The sequence below is a fragment of the Boleophthalmus pectinirostris genome, unplaced genomic scaffold, assembly GCF_026225935.1.
Source record: "Boleophthalmus pectinirostris isolate CB_2022bp ecotype Guang Dong unplaced genomic scaffold, ASM2622593v1 HiC_scaffold_11, whole genome shotgun sequence".
In the NCBI taxonomy this organism is placed as follows: domain Eukaryota; kingdom Metazoa; phylum Chordata; class Actinopteri; order Gobiiformes; family Gobiidae; genus Boleophthalmus; species Boleophthalmus pectinirostris.
This window is the reverse complement of record NW_026570994.1, coordinates 13,296,536-13,315,412: the sequence shown is the minus strand read 5'-3', so window position 1 is coordinate 13,315,412 and position 18,877 is coordinate 13,296,536. Positions and strand designations below refer to the sequence as shown.

Here is an 18,877-nt window from a genome sequence, read left to right as displayed (position 1 = left end):
ATACAGGTGAGTTGTTGTACAGTTGAGTTGCTGTTGCATGGAGCAGTCCTGTTTACCTGTATTCAGTTACTCTTTCATTTAGTGGTACACTACCGTTACTTTTCAAAATTAAAGGAATATATGACAGTACTTCGCCATGTAATTCCAACTTTGAATACACAGTATTATTAAGGAAAAAAAAAAAAAAGCTCTGGCAGTGGGTGCATGTGTAATTTTTCTTTCTCTAACTAGACTTAAATGCGAAACTGTGTAACTTTTCTGGAGGGAGTGCATCACCTGCTTGTCACCATGGAGCCTTGAATATTTCAGTGTATGGCATTAAACTAATTATCTCTCCATAGAGGCAAGCAGGAGACGCCGCTAGAACACTTTACAGGTCAGATCTGTGGATCAAGTGACCTTGCGCACAAAGAAATCTATGTTTTAAAGCATGTTTGAGAAGTACACACCCATGACAAAAGGAATACATGTTAGATAAGTTTAATATCACCATGGAAACACTCTAGACAACGCAATAACATCTTGCAACAAAAATAGTTGTTTATAATATGTCATGTTCTTTACACGATAATATCATTCTACATCACTCTATGTAAAAGTACTCTAAGTATTCAGAATAAAGTACTCTGATTGAACCATGTATATGAGAATACATTTCGAAAGTACTCTCTTCATCACTTCAGTACACTTTTAATATGGTAAACAAGTTAGTATGTGGATTAAAAGGTCGAAACCAAACACCTTTTACTCCATTTCAAACAGCTTTCCTTTCTTTTAATGCCTAATAAACGACCCCAGTATATTTAATTTTGACCATTTCTCAGGGGGAAAAATACACTCTTGTTTGAATCCCATTTGACTTCCCTATCTTCTGCATCCCTTGATCATTTGAATGACAGTCTCCCACAATGAGCAGCTAAAATAACTATGGTATAAACAACAACAGTGCAATATCCCGGGTTCCCACACATAAAAACAGTGTTGATCAGCTGATCTCATTACCGCTCCTCCAGCACCACTGTTCTCTAACCCTCTTTGTTCCCTCTTTTATCTGGCGTGCTTTTCAAGGCCACGTCTCCCTTCGTTTTCATAGCATCGCTGGAGAAACTTGCCAGTGTCATCTCCGCGTTGTTTATGTACTTTTAGCAGCATGTTGGGCTCATTATTGATTTTATCCAAGTGGCACGCCTCCATCTTGGCTGCTCCGACGACCTCTCCCTCAAACAAGCGCTCCCCCTGCTCCGTCTCTTAGCGAGGCTCTGAGATGAGATATTTGTATTGAGGAGTAGAGCTTGAAGTCAGGCTCCTTCCCTATTACGCGGGGTAACCTTCTCCTCACAGCCCGAGCCTCTTTCCAATTACAGAGCCCACCGCTGATGAAATGGCCGTGCAACATGGTGGCTTGTCATTTAGCCAATTATTCTTAATGAAGCACCAGAGAGCCAGAGCTGTGTGGTGCCATGCTGTGGTTATAATATCGGCGAAGGGAGTGTGTAATAGGTGTTTGTCATGGACTCATCGGTGGAGTTGTTTCTATAATTCTTCATGGCCTGTGGAGCCCCATGATCAGATGCATTACACGGCGCTGTTGTCATTGGCGGTTGGTGGTGGAAGAAATATTCAGTTTTGTTAATAAAAGGTGCATTGTGTAACTTTTCTGGTGGTTCTTTCCATGCTGACGTTTTCGCGTTGCCTGGAATGTTCCATGGTATGACATTAAACATATCCGTTTAGCATTTATACATTACGGGTGTTTCTATTACTCAAAAAAATACAATAAATCCTTCTGTGAGTAGGTACACCTCTCCACAGATCTGAATTGTAATGTAGCGTAGTGCTGTAACCTGCTTGTCTCCCTCGTGATAGATTTAATATATACTATGGAACATTCTAGACAAAGCAGTAACATTTCCATGGAGACAAGAAGGTGGAGGACCCTCCACTAGAAGTATTACGTAGCGCACCTTAAAGTAAATGTACAGATACAGGAGCAAAAAAAAAAAAAAAAAAAAAAAATTAAAAATAATAAAATAAAAATATCAAATCAAATCAAATCTACATACATAAAAGTATGAAAGTACCTGTTTAAAAATGTAGTTAAAGAGTCAAAAAGCGGATTTTGAGATCTAATAAAACTTTAAATGTAGAAGAAGATTTCAATACTTAACTTGGTTCAACAGAAAAAAATACATAGATTTTTATTCTAGCCGTTTTCATTTGTTGGTATAGTTTTGTTTGCTCAAACTACAAACATGTTAAAAAATATCTCCTCAACCTTTTCAGCAGTTCTCAAACATAATAAAAATGCTTTTACTTTTCAAAATGTAGGAGTAAAAGGTACAGATACCTGCTCTCAGATGTACTGAAGTTAAATTAAAAAGTATCCACTGTACAATGTACTTAAGTAAAGTACAGACACCTAAAATGCATACTTACGAACAGTACTTTACTTTGTTACATTCCACCACTGACCATTGGACTCATCTGCCGAGTTGTTTCTGTAATTCCTTCTATCCTGTGGAGTCGAAGATCAGTTGCATTATAGAGGGCCGTTAACTATTTGGCAGAGATGCAGAAGAATTTATGTAAAAGCGATTATCAGCTAATGGGAGAAACTTCTCAGGCCACTGCTGAACGGAGTTAGATAAACTATTAGAGTTTTGTTCGTTGTTTTGGCTCTGCTTTAAGATCCTATGTCACTCAAAATTGACTCTTGGGACTTTCAAATAATGTTATAATAATGTTGTTATCTCGTCAAAAACATACTTGGAGTTGTTTTTTGTTGCATTCTTACATGTTTGAGTAATCCTTTATTATTAGTCCATCTACATCACCAAAGCTCAAAACACTCCTCCACCTTGTGATGTCATGAAGTGGTAGTTTTCAAGTGAACAGCTACATTTTACCTTTTGTTTAGTGGAGATTGGCAATTCAAGGGCTGAAATTCAATTGATTCTAACAAAAGTACAGAAGCTACAAAGGCTCATAACAAAGGCAAACGCCGCAACAAATACAAACGTGACAACACAACAAAAAGCCACAACACAGCAAAAAAAAAAAAGCGACCGCTGGACTCTATTTTAATGCAAATGCCACAACAAATACAAACACCACAACACAAATACAAACGCCACAACACAAATGCAAATGCTACAACAAAGCAAAAAGTCACGACAAACCAAAAAGCAACAACGGAAGTGACTGTGGGACTCTGATGGACCAAACGAAGCATTAAAGGATCAAACAGGAAGTGAATGGGAAAAGTTGAAGAAGAACAAAAATGTTAAAAGTAAAGGAATGGAGAAGTAAACAAAGTTGGGAACATAAGTAAAAGTAATTTATTGTTCTGCGGCCAGGATCGATGTTATTGTCTGACCGTCGCTTGGTCCGTCGGAAAATAGAATCCCTCGGTCACTTCCACTGTGGATTTTTGGTTTGTTGTGGCTTTTTGTAGTGTTGTGGCATTTGCATTTGTGTTGTGATGTTTGTATTTGTTGTGGCGTTCCATTAAAATAGAATCCCGCTGTCACTTCCGTTGTGCTTTTTTGGTTTGTTGTCACGTTTGTATTTGTTGCGCCGTTTGCATTTGTTATGACCCTCCTGGCTTCCGTACAAAATGTCTGGAGCACAACACAGTGGAGCACTTCCTGTATTACCACATGACATCACAAGTTGGAACAGCATATTTTGAGTCTGAGAGAAGAAGCCTAAATATGCAGGATTTGTGCGTTAAACATGTGTGAATGAAACAAAACTTAACTCCGGGTATGTTTTTGATGAGGAAACAACATTATAACATCAATCAGAAAATGGCGTAATACGAGTCCTTTAAAATGTATTGCGCGTTGTCTCTCCTCTTCCCTCGCTGATTTGCTGAGCTCGGGTGCCTCTTCGTCATTGATAGTGGGAGACACTGGCACAGCTGGGAGCACCTCATCACTGCACACTCTCCACTTGAGCCACTGAACAGCTCCAATGAAGCGTTTAGCAGGAAGTGTCGCTGTGAGGGAGGTACATCACGGGCCTGTCTACTGCACAGGCCTGTTTATTCAGCCTGGAGCCATCGCCATCTCAACACCTCAGAGCTCTTATTAAGATAACTGCTATTTACAAAACGCCATTATTACGCATGGGGACAAGAGCTGGTGCCAAAGGATCCTGCAAGTTAGAACTGGAAAATGGGTTGGTCCGTGTGTTCACATTTGGTTTGGACAATAAATAAAGTTATTGATACTTTGCAGCTGATGTCATCAACAATCTTTGAGGGTGTGGTGCAAACTGTAGGCACTGCTCGGTCTGAAGATCCGTTAGTTAGTCACTCTCACCTTTTTGTTGAAAATCAAACCGCTGAACAGGACCATGGACACTGAGACTATTTTAAAACTTTTCTGACAGTGTTTGAGAATGTGTGCATTGTGTCACCATGGTAACTGATGAACATCCTGCCATAGAGTTATTCCACCTCAGTTCACTCCAAAAAATTGCAATTTGAACCCTCACATTGTCCAACTGCAAATTAAACTGGTGTTTGGTTAAGTCATAGCCAAGAATCTCAAATTTTAGCATGATCGGAGTAACGGTTGCTGAGATATTGCAATAAATTTTTTTCACTTTTTTTTGCGTGGTCGCTGAATTTCAAATTGCATTTACTCAACAACTACTGGTCCGATATCAAAACCTAAGCTATCTCTGGAAAGGCAAAATCAGAATCCAAATCTGTTATTTATTTTTGCATTTGAGTACTTTTGAGATGAATTACCTTCTGACCTATAGTTTACACATACATATAGAATGCCCCCAGTGTGAGCCATAGATCCAAAAAGCAGCTAAACAATGACAGAGAGAATAAAACCCATCCACTGAAAAACTGGAATGCAAAAACTGTACACTGACTGCTACGGTAGTCAAAAGTAAAGACAATCAGACACTAATCGATACTAAAACTAGGTCTGAAACTGTTCACTAATTTGAGCTGGTAACGATACTAAAATAAGTCACATCCACAGGACAGAAATGAAGCTTTCCTGAAGAGCTTTAGAATGATTTTGAGCCGCATCAAAGTATAAGACCACAGTAAATGCCCATATGGAACATACAGACTTTGGACAACTGGGGGATTACACGGATATAAAACACCACATGGTAATATAAAAGACTGTACTGTGATTTAATGCTTAAAATCACCTTCTTTTGTCTAAAGGGTGATTTTATTATCACCATGGTATCAGAATTGGTACTGGGTATCGAGTATATTCCTTAGTATCAGAATCGAGTTTTGAGTTATGAAATTTCAGTAGCATGGCAACACTACTAATCGCACCATTTCTTGATTATGTAATATGATGTAAAAATCTTATCTTTTCTCTTTTTTGTGGGTCCAGTCTTGCGTCTTTACTAGGATATAACAATATTCTAATCTCTCGATACAGTATTTTCACGATATACATCCCATGGTACACTATTTATGGCAATATTTTGTAATTGTGAAAATGCAATTTTTTCCTTTTAAATGCCTTGAAAAAACATTTGTTCTGTCAAAAACCAAAGAATTAAGATTCAAACGTGCATAAAAGATTATGGTTCTGATTTTTATCTTTATTACTTTTCATGTAGTCTGCACTGTAATGGAGCAAAGGATCATGGTACATGTAGTGCACTCTTTTTTTTTTTTTAGCTATTACAGCACCAAAACTTTAACTTTAAGCCAAGAGACTTGTAATTTGATATATTGTGATGGGCCATGGTATTATTGTGAGACTTTTGACGGCACAGAAAAAAGTAATATTTCAGTAAATTCAAACTCAAACTTTTAAATGAACAAGACTGAACTTAATTTGAGTAGATTTCACTTGACAATTAAAGTTATCTACCAGTGGAATAAGTCCTTTTTTTCTTAAATCAAACAGCATATGATTTACTTTCTTATTTTAAGTACAAAGACTTGTTGTTTTTCTTATCTTCAGTGTAACCCGAAGTATTATACATGTCATGTGATTGTTACCCAAATCAAAATAACACAATTTTAGATTTTGCAGTGTTGTCACGTCCCTTGGTATTAGCATACAGGAAGAATGGAGTCAAAGGCACAATCCTCCAGAGGTTTCACACGGACAATGGACTCAGTAGGCCATGTCCTGCAGCCAATTTACACAAATGATCTTAATTATGAGTTATTATGATTCATTTTGACTATGTAAATAGTTAATACAGCTCGGTTTCACAGCATCAGCCCTTCTTAACTCACTTTCAGTCAATATTCCCTCGCTCGGCTGGACAATAATAATGAGGGTGCTCCACTGACCCAAAAACAGAGTCCATCACTGGTGTAACATTACGAGACTCTGAGTGTATAAAACCTTTGACTGAAGTCCTGAATATAGAGCTACCTTAAACTCACTTCAGTCTCTTCTCTATACTCGTAATAGGACTATTACTTAAAGAAGTGCAAAAGTTGATATAAGCTTCAAGCCTTTTGGAGGGTTTTTCTTCACAGACAATAGTATTCATTACACCATATGCCATACATGAATAATTTGACTAATTTTCTTTAATTATGTAAATTGTTAAACACACAGCTTGCAACATCAGACCAGGGCATTCACAGCTCACTAAATATTTTCCTGCTTGGAGGAACAATAAACATAATGCTGTCATGAGTGTGGAAGTGCCTACTAATGCAATTTCCTAAGTTAGTAAAAGCCACTGTTTCATCTGAACTTGTTTGTTAGTTTGTGGGATGGACCGGTTTAAAAAGGGAATTGCAATTAAAATACTTTTATAGTGGAGATAGCGTGCATTATGTTGTGCTTTATTGGCTTTTAAACATGCTTTTGGTTACAGTGGTTAGTGTATTTTATGTTTCGTGTCATTTTTAAAAGCAAAGATCCCATTTCTAAGTGATCAGATTCGTATTAGAGCTCCCTCTGCTGACAGCTACAGGCATTAAACAAGAAAAAGAAACATTTTAGCAGCAATTTAGCAACCGAGTTGTCATAAAAGAGAATTACAGGGCAACAAACACCGTCGCTGGATAAAAGAGGCAATCATAATACGGAAATGTGCCCACAAGACTATAAACCGGGACGAGGGGGCTTTTTTACTCTCACACACCTGGGATACTGTCCTGAGGAAGTCAGACTGCAGATGGCGCTGTCGTCTTGCCTCCACCGGTAGGAAGACAGCGCCAAAGCCTGTAAAAATCAGCTGAACGGACATGTCACAGCAACATCACGTGACCACTCTGAGGAAGACCACTAAATGAGCAGTCGAAACTGTCAGGTATGAAAACAAACTCTTGGTCTGTTAAAAGAACCTAATAACACAAACTGAGCCATCATGCTATTGTATCTGTATGTTTGTACTGAATGCAATTTTAAAGCACAAATGCTCAGAAGTCCAGTGTTAAATTATGGACTTAAAAACTAAGACACTTGTAGTTTTCTAAGTTACCAAACAATCTGTGGACAGTTACAATGTGGGTATTTTCAACCACTAAATACAACTCAAGGTCTGTTACAAAAGGCTTGTAACAATAACAGAAATATCGTGATATCGTATCGTCAAAAATGTCACAATAATATCGTGGGCTGTCATAATATATCGAATTACAAGTTCCTTTGCTTAAATTCTTTTTTTTTTTTATAGTAGCAGTACCTAATAAACATCAAGAACTACATATCCCATGATTCATTTCAGCTCAGACAATATGAAGAAATATGTTTTTTACTTGAATTCTTGGGGTTATGATAATAATAATTCACACCAACATCTTGTCAGGGTATTTTAAAAGTCAAAAAAAGTGTCCTATCCATAATTATATCAGCCTTTCCAAAATATCGCAATAAATATCATACCGTGAGATGCATATCATGATAATATCATACAGAGAGATTTGGATATTGTTACATCCCTAATGTTACATCCTGGAGTTTAAAAAGTCAATTTGCATTTTATGTCATTTTTAAAGGTGCACTGCGCAACGTTTCTAGTGGAGGAGACCAGCTTGTTATCATGGAGATGTTATTGCTTTGTCTAGAATGTTCCACAGTAATGATTAAATCTGTAGATCTCAAGGGAAACACTTACATTACAGGTCAGATCTGTGGAAATATATTGTAATGAATAAATGCTAGATATATACTGTATGTGTTTAATGTCAAACTATGGAACATTCCTGGCAAAGCAAAACATCGAGACAAGCAGGCGACGAACTCTCCACCAGAAAAGTTGCGCAGTGCACCATTAAAATAGACACGTTTTCAGTACAGTACAATTGCTGCTACAAAATCCCCACCATTCCTCTTGTACAGTCACTCTCGCGTGCATTTGAGGAGTGATTTTGAGTTTTCCGTTCTTAAGGCAAACTGCGCGATGGTGTGTAATTCTTTTAAATGTTAAATTACAAGTGCTGTGTTTTATGGTGACAGTCCTACCTCCTTATTCCCCTGCCAGAGCTGCTTTCCTCTCTCTTCGCACTGTCATTCTCCAAACATCAACAGCTGCTACCGGTCCTGTTCTGCGAGATAAAGAAACATAGATTTTCAACATACGGATTTCAAAGTGCACTCTTGAGATGTGAAAATGTTTATTAACAGTTGTCTTTTTTAAAATTTACATTCAAAATAACAAACGTAAAGGTCCTATATTACACAAAATTAACTCTTGTGTGAATTACAAGATAATGTTGCTACCTCCTCCCAGACATAGCTGGAGTTGTGTTTTGTTTCATTCACACATATTTGAGGAATTCTTTATTATTAGTATGTCTACATTTCCAAAGCTCAAAATGCTCTGATCCACCTTGTGATGTCATGTAGTGGTAGTTTTCAGTGGAGATTGGCGACTCCAGGTCTTACATCATCCAAATGACTGTAGTGAATGTGCATTAAATTTTAGTTTAAAAACACAGTGGAGCACTTCTTGTGTTACTACATGACATCACAAGGTGGAACAGAGTGTTTTCCATTTGAGAGAAGGACTCAGTCTCAGGGCCTGTTCATAAGAGAATGCTAGCAGGTAAAAACGACAAAATATTTTATCAGAAGTGCTTTTCGTTTAGATGATGGCGACGTTTTTGGGGCTTGGTCTGAAACCACCTAGCTTGATTCATCAGCCGGTTTCACTTTGTTTCACTTCGTCGAGCAAACAAATTCTAACACTGTGAGATCAGACAGTTTCTGTCTGACCTTGCAGTGTTAGAATTTGTTCGCTCAAGGGTAGACTGGTACTTTTTATCATTTAACCAGTCGCTGCTATTTGGTAGTCACGTATGTAATGCGCTGCTAACGGGGCAAGAGGGGCAGTAATATATTTCCCCTTGATAAAATTCACCAAACATCTTCTCTTTGTTCTGGCTTTAAATCCTCGATCTCGGGAATCATTGACAACACTGAATATGTCACTCTTCACTGATTTGGCTGGTACCTGAAATCGCGCTTTCAGGGTTTTTGCGAAGCATCTATTGCATATTGATACTTGATCTAGTCGCTGGAGAGAAATGAAATTGAGCGGAGGCACTAGGTGGCGCCAGCCTGCCTAGAAACCACCCTCCAGAGTGGAAAAGTTGAATACGCTCGACTGTAGTGTTTTCATCTACACTGCTGAAGAACTGATCAAAACTCTGGGAGATTTCCTCCTAATAACGTTTGTCTAAACACAGAATAAAAAGTGAAGACACGACGCCACTTTTGTGTCTTCTGTTCAGACCGTCATCATATAAACGTAGCCTCAATATGCAGGTTTTGTGTGTTATGTGTGAATGAAACATAACACAACTCCAGCTATGTTTGTGATGAAGAAACATCATGACAGATCAAAAAGTAGCATAATATGAGCCCTTTAATCATTTGGCTGCTAAAAGATCCAACTTTCTAACTCCAAGACAAAATATACACTTGATGTCCAATTTCCACATCCACTGTGCCCTGCATGTGTCCAAATGATGTTTTTCTGTAATTAAATCAGGAGTTGATTGAATTTTGCAAAAGTCTAGTACAGAATGCAATCTTAACAATTAGCAGACATTGTTTTACTCACTGATGCATAGTGAATAAAAGGTACAAATTCAATTATAAGACACTTTGCAACAAATCTTAAACATAATAAGATGCATCAACTTCAATTACACACCACGTACTATAACTTACAACTGATGTAAATTGGAAAAGTAATGTAATGTAGTAGAGTTTCCAAATTATACGCATTTATGGCTGAGGCTAATGCATACTGATTTTGCAGTAAGTCTTAAAAGCAAAGGAAATATCTAAGGAAAAGGAAATAAAAAGGAATTATAAGTTACTATGAGTTAAATGCAAATAAGCAGCAGTAGTTCTGACGAAGTGACAGCATGTTCCAGGATCATATAAACATACAGTTAAAGACCCCGGACCAGTTTTTTTCCCATCTTTGAATAACATTTGTCTCATAAATATTGTATAAGCAGCTCTTGAAGTCAAACTTGGTCCACCAGCTGCTTTCTGCATTGAATTTGAAGTAATTTAACTGGCCAATAATGAGAAAGTGTGTTGCATGCTAGTTGCTGAAAGCTAATAAGGATGCTTGGAATGCATAAGGTAAGTGAGGAATAAGTTTAAGCTGCAAAATGTTTAATATGAACTAATTCTATTTTTTTTTTTTTCAGGTATATAAAGGTACAGTGCCTTTAATCTAATTGTATAAAACTGTATTAACTCCTAACCAGGATGGCGCCACCTAGTGCCTCCACTCAATTTAATTTCTCTCCAGTGACTAGGTCAGGAATCGGAATACACTAGACAGTTTAAAAAACCCCGGAAGTGCGAGTCCGGGCACCAGCCAATCAGTGAAGAGCCATACATTCTGTGTTGGCAACAATTCTCGAGATCGAGGATTTGAAGCTGGAACAAAAAGAGAACGTTTGGTGAATTTTATCAAGAGGAAAGACGTTATTTTCCTTCTTCCTATGGGATTTGGGAAAAGCTTAGTTCATACGCCATGACCAACTAGCAGCGATTGGTTAAATTAAAAAAAAAGTACTAACTAATGATGCGAGGTCAGACGGTTTCCACGAAGTGAAACTGGCTGATGAATCAGGTTTATTAAGCCTACAATTTTAAACCAGTGAAAAACCATGGTCAATGTCACACTTTTTGCTAGTCCAAAATGAATTTAACTAAAATAAACACTTTACACAGTGCCTTCATCAATATACACAATAAATAAATACAAATAAAAAGGAAGAAATAGAGAATTCAAAATATACTGAAATATACACAACCAGTCAAAAGTTTTGACTCACTCGTTCAATGTTTTGTTTCTTTTTTCTTAATTTTTTTTTTTAGGTACATAATGAAGACATCACATATGAAGCAAGAGTATAGCACACTATATGCATTTTTCGACAAAGCAAATGGTGGCTAATTTAATGATTTTATTAAAAAAAATATACATTAAAGAAGAAGTATCTGACTTTTCCCCCCTTTGTTACATAATTCCATACATCTTACTTCATATATTTGATGTCTTCTGTGTGTATATAAAATGAAGAAAGCTGTAAACATACAAACAAAAACTTTTGACTGGTAGTGCGTGTGTTTTGCTCACAGCTCTTATCCAACATTGTATCCGCAGTCCTGGCTCCTGGCTTTTCACTCAGGACCTTGCTTCTCACACAAATTGATTGTGGAGGCCATTTGAGACTGAGTTGTATTTTGATAATGAAGCTGACCAGGGAGTTGGGAGTACAGGGCGTTTGTGGAGATCAGGTAATTCATCGACACTGAAGAGATTACCGACCCACGCCAATTTACAAGTCCTGAATTGTCTGCTGACATTTCCGAAACTTCGCATGGTGACTCTGCATAATGCGTCCTTTGATTTTCCTCTCTAATTAATACCCTTAGCACTGGACTCTAGCCTCTTCAGCACAGCGGCCCTTGACTGTACTTTTTCCACGTTTAATTGTTACAAAAGATACACAATTTTCCATTCAGTTTAATCCTATAAATCCCAAGTATGTCCAAAAGGCAATTCAGCTCTTCACGACTTATCAGCTAATGGCATGCTGAGCTTAAAGTGTCTATATTATACGGAATTTACTATTTTGAGCTTAAAGTCATGTCAGAATGTTGTTATCTCATCAAAAACATACCTGGAGTTGTGTTTTGTTTCATTCACACACGTCTGATTAACCCTTTATTATTAGTCTGTGTACATCTCCAAAGCTCAACATGCTCTGTTCCAGCTTGTGATGTCACGAAGTGGTGTTTTTCAGCTGTCTTTAACCTTTATTTCAGTAGAGATGGGCAATTCCAGGGCTGAACTCATCCAGATGATTCTAGTGAAGGTGTGTGGGGTTCAAAAACACAGTGCATAACCACATGACATCACAAGGTGGAACAGAGTATTTTATGTAAGAGAGAACAACTCAGCAGATTTTGTGTGTTCAACAAGTGTGAATGAAACAAAACACAACTCCAGGTATGTTTTTGATGAGCCAACATTATAACCCATCCATCCATTTTCTTCCGCTTATCTGGGGCCAGGTCGCGGGGGCAGCAGTCTAAGCAGGGACTCCCAGACTTTCCTCACCCCAGACACTTCCTCCAGCTCCTCCGAGGGGACACTGAGGCGTTCCCAGGCCAGCCGAGAGACATAGTCCCTCCAGCGTGTCCTGGGCTTCCCTGGGGCCTTCTTCCCATGGGACATGCCCAGAACACCTCCAGAGGGAGGCGTCCAGGAGGCATCCGGAACAGATGCCCGAGCCACCTCAGCTGGCTCCTATCAATGTGGAGGAGCAGCAGCTCTACTCCGAGCTCCTCCCGTGTGACCGAGCTCCTCACCCAATCTCTAAGGGAGCGCCAAGAGACCTGCGGAGGAAACTCATTTCAGATGCTTGTATCTGTGATCTCATCCTTTCGGTCTTTACCCAAAGCTCATGACTATAGGTGAGGGAAGGAACGAAGACTGAACAGTAAATCAAGAGCTTCCCCTTTCGGTTCAGCTCCCTCTTCACCACAACAGTTCGATACAGCGACCGCATCACTGCCAATGCTGCACTGATCTGAACATTATAACATAGATCAGAAATTAACCTAATACAGGCCCTTTAAACACAAAATTCTATCTTGCAACAACACTGTTCTAATTCCATAATCTTCACTGCTAAAATTACGTGTCAAAAACGTATTCCCAATTGCATTTTTTTTGTTAAGATTGACAGCCTAGAAAATGGCATTACTTCACCCTCCGTGCAAATCACTAATCCAGTTTTGAATGGGCTATTTTGAATGTAAAGGGGGAATTGTGTTTGCTTATTGGATAGAAGGAAGAATTTAAGTAACAACACTGATACCCAATTTACTTTTTGGCATGTGTAGACCAGTGACCCTCCCTAATCCACAATAGCTTACATTATAATATATTTGGGTTTTATTGTGTTTCTTTGCACAGGTTTTGCAACAATGGGCCGGGTTAAGTTGGATTATAATGCTATCAGGTCCTCAGCACATTTACAGGGAAGAAAGACTGAATATTTCATCCAATGCTAAATGGATAAATTCATTTGGGAGGCGAGTTTTAACGGTCGGCGGCCATTTTGTGTCACTGGCTTGAATCCACAAATAAATGCATTTAAGCTATTTTCTATGAGTGTAGTTATAATATAGTTAGGGTACAGAGTTAATAGTCCAGTGTTAAAGGTTCCATGAGACACAAAATTGATTCTTGTGAGATTTAAGCCATGTTATAAAGTCATTACCTCCTCAAAAACATACTTGGAGTTGTGTTTTGTTTCATTCACATATGTTTGAATCATTCTTTATTATTAGCTACATTTTTTATTTTTTATTTTACCTTAAATTGAGTAGAGATTGGCAATTCCAGGGCTAAAAACATCTAAATGACTAGTCAAAGTGTGTGGAGTTTAAATACACAGTGGAGCACTTCCTGTTTCACAAAATTACATCCCAAGGTGGAACAGAGCATTTTCTATTTGAGAAAAGAACTCAGTCTTAATAATACAATTCCTTTTTATCTGTTTATTTTGGTGAGTAAGAACACTAAATTATTTACCATAAGGAAAGAGACCAACTAACTAACTTTGGAAAGAAATTATTGAACTTCTATATTTTCCAATCTGTATTTAATATTCAATTTGTAATTTATCTTCCCAACTATTCATTATTACTCAAAAGGCCAAAAACTCAAAGCTTCATCTAGAGACATCTTTGATCAAAATTATTTGATAAAACTTTAATCAGCGGGTTTTATCTCTTCCATACTTTGCATCAGCGCTGCGTTAACTCAGCTCAAATATCTTAAATATACCATTACTAAACCCACTGTAACTGCAAAATTATAATATCGCATTTGAACACACTTGAGCCTTTGTTTAATTGATTTTAGATTCAGGATCTCTTAGGATCAATGGTCCATTCAGAGTCAAACTTACTTAAAGGTGCACTGCGTAACTTTTCAGGTTGGGGAACTGCCGCTATGGAGAAGCTATTGCTTTGCCTTTAATGTTCTAGCAAGGCTGGCGCCACCTAGTGACTCAATTTCATTTCTCTCCAGCGACTAGGTCAGGAATTGAAATACACGGTTTTCAAGAAACCCGGAAGTGCAAGTCCGGGCACCAGCCAATCAGCGAAGAGCCATGCATTCTGTGTTGGTAACGATTCCCGAGATCGAAGATTTAAACCTGGAACGAAGAGAATGTTAATGAATTTTATCAAGGAGAAAGAGGTTATTGCTCTTGTTCCTACGGGGTTTGGGAAAAACTTAATACCATACTGAAGAACATTACTTGCCTGATTCATCAGTCGGTTTTAATTTGTGGAAACCATCTAATCTCATTAAGCATTAAGAGTTATTCAACGATAGGCGGGTAATTTTTATTTAACCAATCACTGCTATTTGGTCATGACGTATGTAATGCGCCTCTAATGGGGGTAACTGCTATATTAAATATATACAAGATGCATTTATTTGATTATGGGTGTTCTGTTTACTCAAAAATACCTTTAAAAACATGCATTTTTACTATGAGTGGGGTCACCTCTTCACAGAGCTCACCTGTAAATTGTCCTGGTGGTGTATTTGTTTCTTTAGATTTTGGAAAATTGACATCCTTAAGAACATTGCAGGTAAAGCAATAACATCCCCAAGGGGACAAGCAAATAGCGGGCCATCTACCAGAAACAGAAGAATGATGTTCTAATAGCATAGGCAAACTTACTTTACATATATTCTGCCTGGATCTGATGTCATTTTTAAGTTATCTTGGGCTCTTGAAGAAGGTGAACAATATCATATCATGGTACAAAGCAAATACAGTATGTTGAAAAGGTATTTTTTAAATAATCAAACATTTAAAATAATCAGTAAAGTTGTCATAACATTGTGGCTGATGGTGCGACTGTTTTCAGTTTTCACTCAGTACAAACATGTAATATGGTTAAATATAGTTGGGTAAATAAAGCAGATATAAAATTCATTGAGATGCTGCCTTCAGTCTATATAGTGTATAGAGGGAATACAGTGCAGTACAAAACCTCTTCTTACAGAGCTCTTAATTAGTGCCTCAAATGAAACTTGACGCTCCAATGGCTGGATATTCCCCACAAAGAAGTCCATTATTTCCAGCCTCGACTTTCTTAAAACTTCTGTAAAAAAAAAAAATCCACTATCACTTCAATTGTTCGGCACCTTTTGAGTTTCTTCTTTTCCAACAGTGATGAATCCACCCACATTCGGAAAAGTACACAAATAGTCCACACCACCTACTGAGCAAGACAGCGAATTTACCAAGACGAACGAAACGCCTACCATCCTGACAAAGTTAAAGCCTACGCATTTCAGTGTACCATCACCAATCAAACACAGTAGTTGGGACTTCCTGGGATGAAAAACATATTGATTTTGAAACATGGCAAATACTGTTATGACTTGTTACGTCTAGATCTAAGAATTGAGGTTTCTTTGGTGATTCACGTTAAGGTAAAACAGATTATTATATATTATTTTTTTTCCATGGTTTGATTTTTATTCAGCTTAGATGTTATATACTTATCTCCAAGGTGCACACTGGCAGTATGCATACACGCAGTTCAAACATCATACGTGTTTTGAACGAACGGTGAGTGTGGTAATTTGCGATATAAGATTAGACAGCTGGAGATGCCATATGCATAAAGGTATAAAAGGCTGCATTTAATTGGGCATATTGTGTGTTTTTGGTGACCTTTAATGTTTTATACATTAACTTTAGTACTATAACCAACAATTTGTACTCCTAGAAGCAAAGTAGCGAAAATGGCCAGTGTTAACAATTGCTCTATAAAGTCACTTAAGCCCCTGTCTTTCACCCCTCTTATTTAGACAATGTGCTGCTTTTTCATTGAGGCCTAATGATTTGTTATAAATAATAAATCATACGGTGTTATTTAAGGTATTACCTATAAGCTTAAAGGTGCACTGTATAACTTCTCTGGAGGGGTTCCATAATCTCTTTGTCTCCATGGAGATGTTAATGCTTTAGTTTAAATTGTCCACAGTATGGCTTTAAAATAATCTGTCTTGCATCTATTCAACTACAGGTGTTATTAAATGCTCAAAAACCACCTTTACATTTCCAGAGTCTGTCCTTTCATGTCTCATCATGTGAAATAACTTCCACAATAACTTTTTTACAAGTTGCGGTGTTCACGACAGCAGTCACCAGTTTCTGTCAGCATATTGATCTGTCAAGTCATTAATCCAGGCAGATGATGCTCATAATATAAGATCATTAAACTCAGTGATACTGCCCTTATGCTGTACAATGAAATCTATAGAGACAAAAAGACAACTATAGTTTGTGAACAACATGTACAGTAACATCTGTTTGTGTTTTGAAATCTGTGCAGCTGAAACATAAGACACAGCCAAACAGACCGAGTACGGCAGCTGTGTATCATTTCATGTATTTACTGTATGAAAAAAGGAAATTTCATGCCAATATACTAACAGGAGGTATTGGAAAAGAAAGACCTGGACATGAATAAGATATAAATTTGGGGCTTGAAAAAAATATCAAGTTCTCCCTGACCATTTCATCCGTAAGTTTAAAATAGCGTCCTAACGGTGAGCAGTCTTGCGTGTGAACAAACATCTCCACTTTTTAACATCATGTCATGGGATTTTAATCAAGTAAGAAGTGCAGTATGTGCGGTTCAAAAGACACAAGTAAAGGAATGTTGGATTGTGTGAAATTAGCTATTTGTTTTGTTTTTCCCATATCCACAGAGACTGTGCAAGAGGCTAACTAAGGACCTAACCTTTGTGATGCCACATGTTTTTTACACCATATAAGGCTTTTTACACCAAATGACCTTCTGGACGAAATACTCTGAGGCCTTTGCAGAGGAAATCCTCTGAGGGAACTGCCCATTTCATCACCAAACAGAAACAACAGAGCAGAGTGAGCGTGATGCTGCAGGACACAGATGAGGGGCACTTTTGTCCAGAGGGCTGTTCCTCTCCTTAAATAGGAGACCAGTCCTCCTAATAAACCGCACTGAGACCTCTAACATAAAGATGGCTGAGAATCATAGCATGTTGCTGCAGCAAAACTTGAATTCCCTATCTATCTTATCTGGCCTGAAGGAGAGCCTCATTCTGGTTGTTTCCATGGAAATGTTGTTCCTTTGGCTGTAATTGTCCACATATCTCCATGGAGAATGTTCTGAAGTATGGTTTTAAATTCCTATGTCCATAATCGGGAATTAGAAGTCATATTGAGTATGACTTCTCTCTCAGTATTTGTCAGTTGTTAAAGGAAATATTTCATTGTTAATTATGTTTTAATGTTTTTTTGTTTAGTTTTTTTAACCCATAGACTTAATAATATACTATAGTGTCGAATAAGGGTGAGTAGCGGAGAGGACACAGTATAATTTACTTACATTTTGGACATTGTACAGGACAATAATTAAAATAAATGTTTTATTAATAATGTGGCTGTAACATTCTTATTAACTATAATATGATAAATCCTCACAGCATCTTGCCATTTTACAGGCGTGCCCTTTTGTCTGCTGTAATGTCTCAATGTAATATGTGCGTCTGTTGCAGTCATATACATAATACATAACATGAAGCTCCTATGGCCTGTGCACTCAGACCAAAGTGCATTATGGGAAAGTGGCCGCTCTTTTGGTATTTTAATCTCACCTTGGCTGTGGAGGTTAGTACATGCCTGGGAGCTACCTTCTAGTCAATTCAGTTTATTTACCAGCATAAAACTCTCCATCTCCTGTATGGATTCACTATGTTCTCTGACCTATATAGAAAGTGCTATCAAGATGGACATGCAGTAACTGCAAAAGCCAAGAAAGAACTAGGAATTATTATTTTTGATGAGTAAAAATAGCATAGAAAATAGCATAATTTCAGGAAATGAGGCCATCCAAATGTACAAAAGGTCTGCAGGAAAATTGGGTAATGAAAAAAGTCATTATCATCATTATAGATTCTGGGCCACATCAAATCTTCGGCAGCATTGGTTTTATTTATGGCATGAGTAATTTGTCCATGTTATTAACCCAAATGAATATAAGTGTTTTATTGTGCATAATTGGCGTTGTATTGTGTGAAATATGGTAATAGCTCTCCAGACATTGCATATTGATTATTTTAATTAGTCACCGTACTGCCCAATACGGAGAAGACGTCGATTTTGCATTGGGACTAATCAGGGTTTTGTTTAAAATGAATATGAAAATAACTTGACCTATTTTGGAAAAGAAGGAAAAAATGCTGACAGAGGTGAAAACTTTTTGTGCTGATTTTGAAACACTAAAGAGGTCAATGAAATGAGTTAAAAAAACAGAAGTTACTCAAACAAGCTTTTACACAAAGT

The 18,877-nt window shown here is 37.6% G+C and overlaps 1 long non-coding RNA gene across 2 annotated transcripts in view; it reads right to left on the bottom strand.

Annotated features, from left to right (window-relative positions):
- LOC129412022 (uncharacterized) overlaps positions 1-18,877 on the bottom strand; it is a 290,159-nt gene that overhangs the window by 91,476 nt on the left and 179,806 nt on the right. Inside the window, exon 4 of one of the 2 annotated variants that reach the window (XR_008633543.1) lies at positions 8,433-8,515. The exons of the other annotated variant lie outside the window; for it this stretch is intronic. This is a non-coding gene — a long non-coding RNA (uncharacterized LOC129412022). The remainder of the gene's footprint in view (positions 1-8,432; positions 8,516-18,877) is intronic. 2 annotated transcript variants of the gene reach the window in all.